Below are 14,703 nucleotides of genomic sequence, written 5' to 3' on the forward strand. Positions count from 1 at the left end.
CGCAAATAAGGCAGAGAAGAATGATTAATGTGATTGCATGAGTGATTGCAGGATTGATTGATGGTTGGCCTCTTTCAATAAAAGTTTGTGGCAAATAATGTATTTTTCGTCACAAGAAAAGGAGCAGAAGTATAGCAGAGACTGGAGGAAAGTACCCAGACAAGTTGGTGCAATATTGACTGTGCCACCTGTGATGTGTGTGACTTCAAAGGTACAATTACTTTGAGCGGTTTTAAGACTGATACCTGCTCATGTTAAGAGGCAGCCTCTCACCTCCGGAGAGCTGCCTGCCAGACGAGAAATAATTCATTTTTAAGAAACTTAGGCAAGGGCAAATTCTGCTGCACAGCTCTCTTCACATCCATCTTCAAAGAGAACCAAGTTCCTATATGAAACAATGGAATATTTGGCTTCTTATTCATGTCATGGGGCTTTTTTTTGCCAGTGCAGGGTCCTTTAATTCCGCTATTGTTACTGGCAGGCCCTACTGGGAAGGCCTAAGAGGCTTTTTGGACCCCACTGGACACTCTTAAACACAGACCAATCAGAATGCACAATAACAAGTGAACATTCATTCCAGAACTGCAGGGATTTTAGTATCAGGATGATCTCCATCTTTAGAGAGACAATAAAAAGTCCCAAAGATATCCTGGGTGTTTCCACGAGAGGCCATTTTGTTCGCTGCAGCTGTTTCCTCATGTCTCTTAAATGACAGCTTTGCTGCAGCCATTAACATGCATGCCACTGAAACAAGTATTATAGTTTAATTCCTACCATGAAAAGCTTCCAGAGGCATAAAAACGGCGCCTGGATGTGGAGGAGGGTGCAAAGACAGACAAGCTCCAGAGGCCTCGTTGCTTGTGTGTTGCGTTGACTTAATGGCAAATGGATGTCATTGGAACTTCGAGCGAGGCAGCAAGATCTTATCGCTCAGATAAATGAATTAATATTTTACAGTTCAGCTGGATTTTTTTTTGTTACAAGAAGGCTAGAGTTGAGGAGGGGGCGGGGGAGGTTCAAGTAAATTAAGAAAAAAGAAAAGAGAACGAGAAAGAGTAGGAGAGAAATAAGAGCCTGGGATGTGAACTCTCCTAATGTTATTCAGAGGCAGTGAGTCATGTAAGAGAAAAGGATCTTTTCTTGTACCAGTCAAGGACATTATCTTCTCCTGCTAGCAGTTATTAGCATTAGCATTTATATATTCAATGCAATTTTGAGGTCTGGTGATACTCTGAGGGGTCAGGAGAGAAAAACGAAATGAGGGAGGAAGGATAAAAAAGGTCTTTTCTCGGTGTGCAATTGGTGCTAACCAGCACAGAATAACCAATGAGGTAAGACACAAGGACATTTCATGCTGGAATTCAATCTGTGATCAGAGCTCAAATTCTCTCCATCAACACGAGAGGGCCACACCTTGGTCAAAGCTGAAATATTATGGACAATTTCAGTATGATCAAGGAACAAATGTTTTCATCGCTTAGGATTCTGAGCCAGCACTTTAATCTCAGACAAGCACAGTATCTATTTGTTGATTGAAATACATTTTACATGCGTTCATTTGGTCAAACTTATTAATATCATACATTACATTTAGAGAGTTAAACCCGTCCAAGAGTCACTCCCCGGAGATGTGTGATAACGTTTGTGGGTCAGATTGCATTCGAAGCAAATGGTTTGAATAATTGAAGATTGGGTGTTAAATTGTGTTTTCCACGAAAGAAAAGTGGGGGAGGTGATCCACTTGATAGACACACACACACACACAAAACACACAAAGTGGCTCGACATAGTCAGCTAATGGTTTATCCCCCAGCACCCAAGGGTCAAAGATCATGAGCTCAAGCTCTCAGACGGTTTGACGCTGTGAGATGCATCATCTGTTCAATCTAAAGACAATAAAAGGCAGTCAAAACGGTCTATACCTCGTTGATAATTGGGAAAATTGTGCCATAATGCTGCACGCGATTTGAAGATTCTTTTTTCGTTTTTAGACATAGCCATCTTTGGCATTGTTTAATTGCGATTCATCAAAAGTGCAGCTTGAGCTGAATGTCATTTTAAAAAATGGCAAAAATTGGTTAATGTGCAAAAAACAGCTGGACAGACTGTAGATTTCAGTAGGCAAATAGATTATTATACTCTCAAAAAAATCCCATATCATATACATTTATTTAGTTTTCAGGTGTTTATCTTCAACCCGTCATTTGATTTTTAGAATTCTACAACCATGTGATTTGCATTGCAGGCACTATTTTATGTAGTCAGCCTGTAGTAAAGTGTTTTTGTGGATGTGAGTCATCCCAAAAGTCGTAGCAGCATTCTACTGTAGTTTCTTTAACTTGAAAGACAATAGACTCTCCCATTTCACTGACAGGTCTGCATCCCATGCACCTATCATCATTTTGAAGGCAGATGGAGCATAATGCCCGTCATTTCCACTGGCGGTGCGAATTAAGAAAGAGGGACTTCTGAAAACAATACGGGCTTTTTCTGCAGAGACAACAGAGCTGCAGAAAGGAAAAGTTCTTTTTTCTTTTTTTGTCTAAAACTGCTTCAGTTCTTCATTTTAGCACAGAGCAGAGACAAAGAGAGAATAAGAACAGCAATCCATGCATCTTTCATCAACATTCATATTTCAATGTAGCTTTATATACCACCTACGTGAAATATGATCTTTACATAAATTCTCCCCTTTGTGTGTCCACAAAAGTCATCTAATCTCAGATATAATGAGTCTCTTTATTCTCATCATCTTTGTGTTTGTTCCACGAGTACTTTTGGAGGCCCTAAGTGTCACAATTTGCCCCCCTCCCTCCTCACGCTAACACACACCCACAGCCCACCTTGTCCTAGACAGTCATTGTGCAGTTGTATTAAGTGGTAGGGGGCAGAAGAGGAGGGGATGGGGCACAGTGAGGGGGGCACATTCTCTTCTGAGGCTGACTTTGAGATTGTTATTATCATTTTCAAAGCATCAAAGCTTTCTCTCTCGCTTTCTCTCACTCTCTCTCCATCCAAGCTTAAAGAGATGAAAGTTTGCCTTTGTTCCATCCCCTGCTACATTACCTCTATGCATTAGGCCTCCTCTTTATCCGTGAAATTACCTTTTAGCTTTCTCATTCAGTGCAGGCAGTCTGCATGCGACGAGATGGCTCGCACTTTTTCACCACATCATATCCCCCCTGCACACCTCTCTCTCTCGCTCTCTCTCTCTTCTAAAAAGATTGTTGCATTGGCAGTTTGATTTTGTCTACACCTCTCTCTCTCTCTCCATTTCACCGTGGCTCTCTCGCACTCTCCACTTCATATAAGGTCCATCTGTCCCTTCATTATATGGTTAGTGTTGTTCTTTGATCGCTCTATCTCCAAAGCAAACACAGGGGTCTGTGTTGTTCTCCCCATCACGCAGATGGCTGGGAGATGATGGCTGAGATGCTTCTGTTCTCGCTGCTGTTCAGAGAGCCACTTTCCCAGCCTCTTAAAGCGCTCTTTGAAGCTGACGGGAAGCACTCGAAGAGAGAAAAGTTGCTTGATCGTCATGCAAAAACATTTTCCTCCCCCTTTTTTCTTATGCATGATCTATCTATCTATCTATCTATCTATCTATCTATCTATCTATCTATCTATCTATCTATCTATCTATCTATCTATCTATCTATCTATCTATCTATCTATCTATCTATCTATCTATCTATCTATCTATCTATCTATCTATCTATCTATCTATCTATCTAATCTATCTATCTATCTATCTATCTATCTATCTATCTATCTATCTATCTATCTATCTATCTATCTATCTATCTATCTATCTATCTATCTATCTATCTATCAACAAACAGGTAATGTGACTTTATACAGTGATTGTATTTTTACGGTGCGCAGTAAATATTCTGACGCTCCTAACTAACAGCATTACAAGCAGTGAATGGAAAGTAGTGCAAAGCTCGACGCCTGTGCAGCCAGTGCCAAGTCAATAGATTTAATAAATGTTCTCCTGTCCATAAAATGCTCATATAGGAGTAGCCGTGTGTTTGCCTTGCAAAGCAATACATGTGAGTAAAAGTCCTTTCCACACTCATAAACTCATCTCCAGAGAAGCACTTACTGGGCATTGTTTGGCCGCAAGACAGCATTAATATACAAATGAGCAAAAGTGTATATATAAGGATGGGAGATACACACAGACAGAGATACACACAAATATTCGACACAGCTGGAATGACTCTCTGCAGACTAATGTAATTAATAGCTTTTATCCATGTAGAATTTGAAATGAAGATGTAAATTGTTCGTTTAACATAGCCATAGGACATGGAGGCTTCTGCTGTCAAAGTCAATTACAGACTCAGCATAGTCCCAGACTTTATGAAAACCTAATCAAGATGTGGTCTGTGTGTGCGCGTGTGAATGTGTGTTTCAGAGTGTCTGGACGTGTGCACGTGCATTGGTGTGTGTGCGCATGTGAGTGTAGCTTCTGTCTTGGTGCGAGCACAATGCTTCACACTGATGCTGGGCGGCTACACTGATAATAAATATATATATATATGTATGTATCTAAAGCCAAATCTTATCGACAGAGAGAGAAAATAGTTCTGTTTTAGCTACTGTAACAGAATAGCTGTAATCTTTAAAATTGTTTTTAGCTTTTATTGCCGCTCTTTTCTCGTCAAGCGGCTTTAAGCTTTGTAATGTAAAATTTGAGGGCAGTGGTCGAATTTGTGCTGTAAATCCATTGAAGTTCAGTCCAAAAGTTTACACTTTGAATGTTTTAATGTGTATCCATTACACAATATCATCAGAGAGGCATCATTTGAAAGCATGACAAGGACCTAAAACATACAACCAGAGAAATATAGAAGTAGCCTCACTGACAAGAAGAACATAGAACCCTGAAACAGATAGTATGGCCTAGGAAAATCTTTAAATGAAACTATTCATGGCATTACTTTTAAAGTGTTATCATTTTACTTATACTGTTGAAAAGTTTTACACATTTGAGACCCTACAGTACGAGGGAGACGAGATACAGAAAAAACATGAATATACAAATGCTGCAGATAAATGTTTTGTCTGTAGGCAATGTTCTCTGTCAAACTGATGTAATATGAAAAAAATGAAATGTATCAGGAAGGAAATGAAAAATGTAAACGCACACAGTAAAAGTACAGTGATGAAACAGGTAGAGCTGGAGTGAAACGTGATTGATCGATTGGTGATTGGTCGAAAACTTGACAGGGAAGAAATAATTTTTTAAACCGCTTCTTTCTTTGTGATTGCTACAGTTGTGCATAACAGTAAGCTCCTTTAATTGACTATTTGGGGCTTCTAGACCACTGTGACTGCCGTTTTCCCCATTTTTTGGATATCTTACAGAGCAAATAGTTGATCACCAGATTAAATAATAAACAGATGTAATTGCAGTTGCATATTAAGAACAATTTTGTTTAAAAATGCACAAGTGATGCATCTTTTTGTCGAACCTATAGTACAGAGCAATACAGAATAAAAAATGCCACTTTATATAACATTTTTATTTGAAACATATCTTAAGACTCTCCTCAGTTTTTCACCTGCAGGAGCTTTTTTTTTTTTTTCTCCCCATTTTCTATTTACCAATACAACACTGCTTATCGCTGAAAAAGTCAAAACTGTAGTGAAAAATCTTGTCAAACTTTTTAATGCAACTTGTCATGCCAGTGGACGACTGACACAAATTCTGTTGACAGACCTCAAATACCCAAATGAGCTCAGTGGAGTAAGCCATGCAGGCGGAGGTTTGCTTGTGTGGAAAGTCATTTATAAACGCCAAGGGTAGCCATTCATGCTCAATGATTTAGGACTTTCAAAACACATTTCTAGCTCATTTGAATAATAATGGTCATAAAAAACACTGCCTGAGGCGCAGCAAGCATACATCAAGCAACAACAAATGCCTTCTGAAGTTGTCGAAAGGCCCACAAACACGAAAACAATTAGGACACACAACTTAATTTGCAAAGGGTATATTTCTCAGTTACGCCTTGCTCATTTTAATGAGTTTGAAGGCAGTAGTGTCCTGTAGTTTGTGCTGCTGATTGATTGACTGTTGCAGCCATACAGTGCAGGCTCAGACACACCTCTATTTACTCCACTATGTGTACGTAGGTGTACACACTCGGGCCTGTTTACGCATACACATGCAAAAACATAATTCGCTTCGCCTGGTTTCTTATGCCTGACTTAATCACACCAGGTAGCTGATGATAAGACATCCAAGCGCCCGCATGCACGGACTCACACAAAGACGGATCAAACAAACCTATCCACTTCAAACAGATGACCCCGTGATTGCCTTACATCAAAACTAGCGTGCAATTAAGGCTGAGTAGTGTTCATCAGCCTCGCCTCGCTTTGTCCAGAGGCTTTTCATTGTCCAGCACACTTAGCAGCAAACATCAGTGTAGAGAATCAAAAGACGAGTGCAATTACACATCAGCAGCGTGTACCAAAAAAAAAAACCTTTAACTTCTGAGTAAAAAAGAAAATTAGATTTTAACATTTATTCTTGCCATGCACGTTGGCTTACATAATGTACCACATGGTAGACATAACGCACACATCCTGTTGTGCATAGGTAAACAGTAGTATTAAAATGTCTGGTAATCTGTGTTATTCTTTCATGAACGGATTGCAGGTATTGAAAAATACTTATAGATAGTTTTTTCATATCTGGTAGGAGTGGTTGAAGCAAAAAACTGCTTGCAAATATAACTTCTGAAAAGACTGTGTTCTCCCCTGAGGATGGCTAAGTGAGAAAAAAAAACAGATTTGTGAAAATTGAAAGCTTTTTTGGAGCATATTTGTGAGTAAAATGTCCAATTCGTGCCTTTTTTGCATCCTTTAACTGCACCAAATGTGATACAGTCTTGCCTTTATGAAGTTGTTCAACTTTCAGTTTGCTGGTATGCAGTGCATATCACAATCACTGGGTATTTTGATTGCGAATGCATTATTTACTGAAATCACCCAGTAACACATTATTGCCGTTGTCAACCAGACCAACCAGACAATCCTAATCAACATTTATGAATGTCAGTGAATGGCTGTAAGCATTGTAAATATGCTGAACATTTTCAAGAGGAATGCTTTGCGTAGTATTACAGCATGGCAAATGTGTACATTTTCATTTGTGGAATTGCAGGGAATGCAAAATAATGAGATGAGATTGAGCAACAAAACAGCGTCTCTTGACTGTTTCTGCAGCTTGTTTGCCAGGTGGATGCTGCACACTTCCATAAGGTTTGAATTACAAACTGACTTTTCCTGTTCCACAGCTTGTCATACACCGTGGCCCCACTGATTGGCTTTTATTGTCTTTGTAAAAATGATGATCACACATCGTCTGTCTCCACTGGAGACCATGTACGCACATCCACACATGAAACGACATGCAGAGATACACGTACACTCTTTACGCGCAGAGGACAATACCCACTGCAGCCTAGGTGGAAGTGACACAAACAAACACGCACAGCTCACTGACTAAAAAAGCTACTAGCAAACAATGCAAAGTGAAAAGATATTAATATTTAAATAGATCATTTGCAAGATTGGTATAATTAGCGGCTCATATTCATGTATTCACTTCAGGGATATCACATCGAGACATGTCTACTTATTCAAATAAGATGCAACATGTCACAGGGTGCATATATGCAAATGCACATATGCCACTAATTACACATTGCCTGTCACAAAGAGAGAGAGGCTTTCAGCAAAAATGTTCAAAGTTTTCTATGAACTGTTCAACCAGGCTGCTCAGGCTGCTCAGGTCTAATTAAAACATGCATGTCCCCAAGGCCTTATCAAAGCACTGTAGAAATATGTACATCTCAAATAGAGGAGAATTAGCTAAATAAAGGACCTCCCTGGTGCTTTTGTCCTGCTCAGATTCCAGGCTCTGCACTAACAAACTTTATTTCTGATTGATACTGATAGTCCACCGCAGGGATTTGAGAATATTTTGACCTGAGGCGGGGGACTTTTATTTTGACATCTTTTCCCCTGGCACAATCCCAGATTTGATACAGTGCTTGACACTAGCTGTATTGAAGGCTTGTGTGATCGGGATTGTTATTTTAATGAGGTGGAAATGAGATGTAAGCCTTCTAGGAAGTGTTTTCTAATTAACCAAATGATTTGGCCTATAGGGCTGGCTACTGACAAATCATACATTGTGTACCGCACAAGGTTGATAACAGGATTTATTTTAAGGCATCAAAGAAAATCAAAACCTACTTTACTTTTTACTAGAGGACCAAAACTTTTGAGCGGTTCTCACTAAAATATAATCCCATCAGGGTTTGACTGAACGTAAAAACAACAGGGAATCAATTATACCATAATAAACTGTAATTGATCAGTTGTATTTTTATTATAAGCACATGCATGCTGTGTTTAATACCAGCCTTGTCTCCTCAGAATCATGCTCCCATACAACTAAGCTGCATTCTCAATTACACTTTGAAAGAAACTTACTTCCTCCAGGATAGTTTAAGTATCAAGAAAGTGTTAATCAACATAACTTTGCCATTTATTTCATTGTTTTACTGTCTCTCCTTCACGGTAAACTATTCATATATTAGACTGGATAAGAGTCAATGCCCTGGTAACCCAGAAGTTTGAGAAGAAGCTTCAAACATGTTGTAAAAGAATCATATTTTTACCCAACCAATGTTATTTCCTTCACTAAATCAAACAGTTTTGGAACCTATACTTTACCAAACTTCTAGTGCGCACTTATCGTTCAGGCAGGGTGAATTTTTACCCAAAGCACGATGTTTTCCAAAAGTCTACAAGGGTCCGCGGAGTGTCCATATTTTTTTATCTTTAACAGTTCATAGGCTCTCACGGACATGGGGAGATGATGTGGAGTTTGAGTGCAGCCTGAAACCTACACAATACATAGATGCAAAACTACTGTGCATGTATGGAGCAATGTCCTCCCAGAGGACTCCAAGCAGACTGTATGAAGTAGTATAATAACTGTTATGCATCCATGATGTGCAGCTGTCTGTGTGTGCGTCTGCAGGAGAGTATAATCAAGGCTTTAAAGGCCAAGTCATGCTTTCCATGTCCACGTGTCTCCATTGATACACATGATGTAAATTTTGCCATCTACCCAATCTGTGAGGGTCCATGCAGCTTTGTCCACAGGCGTGCAGATAAGAGATTCTCATCCACACCTCTATAATCCACCATTGAAATATTATCAGTTTTCTGAGATGCTTTAATTTATTGATATGTTTCCATTAATTGTGCCCAAATATAGTGGAAAGTCTGAATTCTCCAGAGATCCTGTGCAATGTACCCCTACTGTGCTCATCACACTGGCACACTGCTACAGCCCACTCTGTAACTAGCTGCTGTATATGCTAAAACGCACAGTCACTGCCAACCTTTCAGAAACATCCGTGGAAGTCCCATGTGTTTTTCTGCGTCCGATATGACAGGCAAGACTTCCATCTGTGCAGCAGACTGTCACATCCTCTATAGTATGTATATGGTAGTATGAATGAAACCTCAAGCGAATCCACCTCCTAAAGGGGTTTCCGCATCCCTGTGCACTGACTGAAGCGAGATCTTTCCAGCGTGGAGTAAAGTTGAAGTCAGTCCACCTCTCAAAGCAGCTAATTGAGCTTTTTTTCTCCATGCAGAATTAATGAAAGTAACCAATCAGTCCATTGTCTGAAAAATAGACAGACGTCGCAAATGCATGTGTCAAAACAAATTGTCAAAAAGGACAACTGTGTCTCACTTTCTTGCTTTCAAATACATATACGTTTTTATTAACATGTACTTGCATTTGCACGCATAAACACAAAGGCTGAGGCATCCATTCTGCAGAGCTCAGAGCACAGAGGTGTCCAGAAGCCCGTCTGTGTGAGGAAAATGTATGCAGCTCAAATCAAAGTGATGTTGCACACAGTAATCTTTCTCTATTAAGGATGTCACTTTTTGCAATCTTTTTGCAATTGCGGCCTAATATCCTTTGCCACTCCACTGCTGGGTTGGTGAGCTTCTGCGGGCGTACATACACACATACACTCACTGTCTCATCACACACATCCACGGTGTGTAGGTATCCCACTGAAGGAGTCAGTCATGTGTATCTTTCAGATAGGAGCTGAGAAAGCTCTTGATTAGGACAGGAAGTCATGTGTGTAAAATTCACACTTTTTTTTTTATTTTTTTTTACCACCGCTGTCTTTCTATACATGGTGAAGGTAATGTGGGTCTGTGTGTGTCTGTGTGTGCAGCACACATCTATAGAAACCATAATTAACTGACGTAAAGGTAAATAGTAATATAAAATTAATTACACGCTTACAGTGAATCCCTTTGTACCTGTGAAAGTGAGCTCAGTTCTAATTTTGAGGTAAAATAATTAGATCTGGGGCTGTTTTGGAAATGAAACGCCTTGCCTCTTCGATGAAAGACAAATTATTTACACTTGGTTTGTTTCTGATGATAAAATTCAAAAATGATCACCCAACAGTCATGTGAACTGGAGATAGAAGTGAGTATTGTCTAATTCTACTGATCTTCCTCAGATGCATTTAGATCTTCTTTTCTTTTCTTGATTAAACCTCATTTACTCAGAAATGCTCTGATTCACACTGACAGCTCCACAAATTTTCCTCAGTATGCCAGTGTTGACCAGAGGCCACATCTGTTGAGACAATTAGTAAGTGCTGCATTTTTAAGAATATATTCTCTTGGAAACTTCCTACATTTCGCAAAAATGTCCCTTAAAAACATCTAGAGAATGTTCCAGCTGTTTTAACTCAAGCATGGATGTAAGAAGCAATGAAAATGGAAAACAAGAGAGCGAGCTTTTCCAGCAGACAGAAAAGTGAGGGTCACAGATTACTCAAGACACAACTTGTCTTATGACAGCAATATTGCATTATGGACTATTGATGCAAGTGTCACTGGAGAAATTGCCCTCTCTGCCTCTTCTTTGATGGATTTTACCCTGACTGCTGAACATGAAAATGGTCAAAAGCCCTTCCTACTTGATGTTCAGAGGCTGAAAACAAACATCTGAGATTGGATGGTGAGGTTTAAGATATAGAAGCTGAAGATTTTTCAATTTTCTCACTCCACCTGTGCAGGTGTGTCATCACGCCATTTATTTTTTGCTTTCTGCAGCAGTGCTGAGTAATCAAACTTTGGTTACATGCAAGGTCTCACATGTATATTTGTGTATGTGTATGTTTTGCCATGCATGGCTGTATGGTTTGGAAAAAACACCTAATGGGTGGATTTTTTGATGACATTTACTGTCCCTGCCTAAAACAAATCTACGGATTCTTCTCAAAGTGGTAGAATAAGATTTTGTGTGAAATGTCTTGATAAATATTGAGCTAGATTGTTGTGAAATTTGGGAAATTTGATAACATTGGTGGCATCATTAGGTCAAAATTTGAGTTCATCCATTTTTTTGGTTTGTGAATACCTACCTGCAAATCCATCCTCTGCTGTACTTTGCTTTCTGTTCTAATTAGCATATGTTAGCATGCTGATGCACAGATATTGAGATAATGAACATGCTAAAACATTATCCCTGCTATCCATTAGTAGCATTGTAACTGTGAGCACATCAGCATGCTGATGACACAGGTTTGACCTCTGTATTAAGCAGCGTGTTCACTCCTTTCACACAGGAGCTATTGGGTCCGCTATCTCTGCTCTTAAGAAGGCGTTCGATTGAAGGTTGTCATTCCAACAAAACCCTGAAGCATGTAATTTAACTGAAAACACCTTTAACCAGAAAAGTGACAGTCAGAATTCAAATCATCTGCTTGCTTGATTAGAAAGAAAATGTGCAGAATCTTTGGCCTGCATGGTCAAAAACAACTTCGGTAAATGCATTTTGAAATAGTGGTATCCAGCTATTTGAGGCACGGTAGTGTATGAATAAGGGCAGTATTCACGCACCCTTATTACTGTTGGATATCATCTCTTATTGTGCAAAACATAGGCCACCTACATGCTGCAATTTGCAATACATTTAGTATTATTGACCAAGGTCCATAGGCCCCCTATAATTTAAGATACCAAGCACAGACTTCTACTTGCGCTTCACTACAGGGTGTCTAATATCCTTTGGATTGAAGGTGCTTTAGTTTCCACAGCAAACCCCCGACAACATGAGATGGGTATAAAGGTAAGAATTTCCTCAATGCAGATGGAGTTATCTGAAATCATGGCTCTAGTATTCAGTCCTCTCCCTCCTTCTGCCTTCTCTCCTCCTCTCCTCCTGTTCTCTCTTGCCCCTTCTTTCTCAATTGTGTCCCTCGCCTCTAGCAAATGGGAGTCATTTGTTTGTGTGAACTTCCCATAACCCGTAGTGTGTGAGACACTTATCATTCAGAGTGGTGCTGCTTCGTCCTGAGTTGTAATACTTCTTCTCTTCTCTTCTCTTCTCTTCTCTTCTCTTCTCTTCTCTTCTCTTCTCTTCTCTTCTCTTCTCTTCTCTTCTCTTCTCTTCTCTTCTCTTCTCTTCTCTTCTCTTCTCTTCTCTTCTTCTGGTTGACTTTCGCCATGGTTCATCATAAACGATTCTCCATATTTCTCTATTCTTTTATTCCCAATCATAATCCCTACTACTCCATTCTCTCCCCCTCCTCTCTCTCCCTCTTTTCCCTCTTCCTCTTTCTCTCCAATCTCATTCCCTATAATCTCGGGGTACAGAAGACCATTTTCATTACTGCACTACTCATCTTGTCATCCACCCTGTCATCTCCTCTGTCCCCTGTCCTTTTTTATATTCCTTTATTCTAACAAGTTTGCATCTCAGAACCCGTCACCGGTCCACCCCTTTTCATTTCCCTAATGTACCCTAACAACCACGCACACACATACACTTGCACTCTTGCGTGAACGTAACCCCTAATTTCATTGCTCTAACCTGTTCCCTATCATCCTGATGTAGAATCTATCCAAGCTCCCTAAAACCATGTAAATCACTGTGCATGTAGCCACCAGTGCAGTGTGTAATTTTATTTTATTTTTTTATCTGTGTGTGGATTATCTCTGCAGGCAAAATGAGCAGTAACGAGACAAAATAGATAACTTTACAAGTAATGAGATGATAAAAGTGGAAAAAAAACATTTAGGAGAAAATAAATATGGAGACAGAAAGAGGGGTGAGACAGGGAGAGACAGACAGAGGAAAAAAGAGTGATTTTAAGGAGGGAAAGCTGTCACTGAAGGCCGAGGTGAGCCCTCACCCTCTTGCTTGCTTTAATCCCTCATTTATGTGAACTCAGCTTTGGAAATGAAGCTGTCGCTGTATTTTCCTTCCCTTCACCCATCCTGTGGTATAATCAGAAACCACACATGCATGCAACACACACACACACACACACACACACACACACACACACACACACACACACACACACACACACACACACACACACACACACACACACACACACACACACACACACACACACACAGGACAGAGACACAGAAAATCACTCAGGAGAGGTTTTAAATTCATTCCAGAGTTAGAGGCAGAGATTCATACCGTCTCACCTTGTCTCCTGGAGGAGGAATCATCGGATACGTTGGAGACAGAGGGGAATTATGGGTAAATGCACTGGTGAGGAATGATAGTCTGCAATCTCCGGTTGTAATCTGGGACCGCTGACACATGCCATTCATTTCAGACTGTACCAATATTCCCCTGCATGGTGCAGAGCCTAAGTGTGTGACTTTGCAATCTTTTCTTGGCAATTTTTGGGACAGAAATCTGTTCAGACAGTTTGAAAATCACCAAAAAGTTGCATTTTTACAACCTGAAAGACTCGCTTTCAGTTGTTTGCTGTGACTATACATCTACTGAAGTCAAATAATGTTGACGTTATATTAAACTACAGATGAAAATTCCCATATGATGAAACAAACAAACAAAAAAAAACATGTAACATATGTCAGTATGTTCCTCGCTTTTGTTGATAGGATTTGAGAGGGAAATGATTGATATACAGTACACACTATGCCTTCCTAAGCGCTTCACCCTACTGAGTGATGCTCATGGCTTTGCAGTCTTATTAAATATTTTTAATCACTTTCAATTTTTTTTCTCCATTTTTTATCATTTTGACTTAGGATGACAGAGGAAGGGAAACATACATAGATAACATCCATTAAAGAACAATATGCAATGCTGGAAACCACAGACCTGTACTGCCATCTAGTGCTTACGAGAGGAAGAGGCCAGATGATGCGTTGGGTGGATTGTTTGATGAACAGACGGTCTGAGAAGAGGAAATAACTTCTTGCTGTCCAATTTTGCAAATTCGGAACCGTTTTTGCAAGGAATAAATAAAAACATGCAATAAATTTAATACATATCTGCAGACAGACGTAAATCAGTGTCCACATAACTCATTCATATCAGTACACTTACTCTAAGAAGGTACAGTGTATTTTCATTTAGCAAATTAAGTTAAGAGTGATTTATTTTTTAGAAATGTCTCATAACAATGAACATAACGAAACTTTGGTATTGTATCAACTTTAAAATCTTGTGCACCCATCTTAAAATTAAAATAGTTGGGTAAAGCATAATCACCTTTTGGCCTCAGGAGATGTTGGGATCCTGTTTTGGAAATTACAGCCTTAATTGACAAGTTAAACTAAAAT

This window comes from Acanthochromis polyacanthus, chromosome 20 (assembly GCF_021347895.1).
Source record: "Acanthochromis polyacanthus isolate Apoly-LR-REF ecotype Palm Island chromosome 20, KAUST_Apoly_ChrSc, whole genome shotgun sequence".
In the NCBI taxonomy this organism is placed as follows: Eukaryota; Metazoa; Chordata; class Actinopteri; family Pomacentridae; genus Acanthochromis; species Acanthochromis polyacanthus.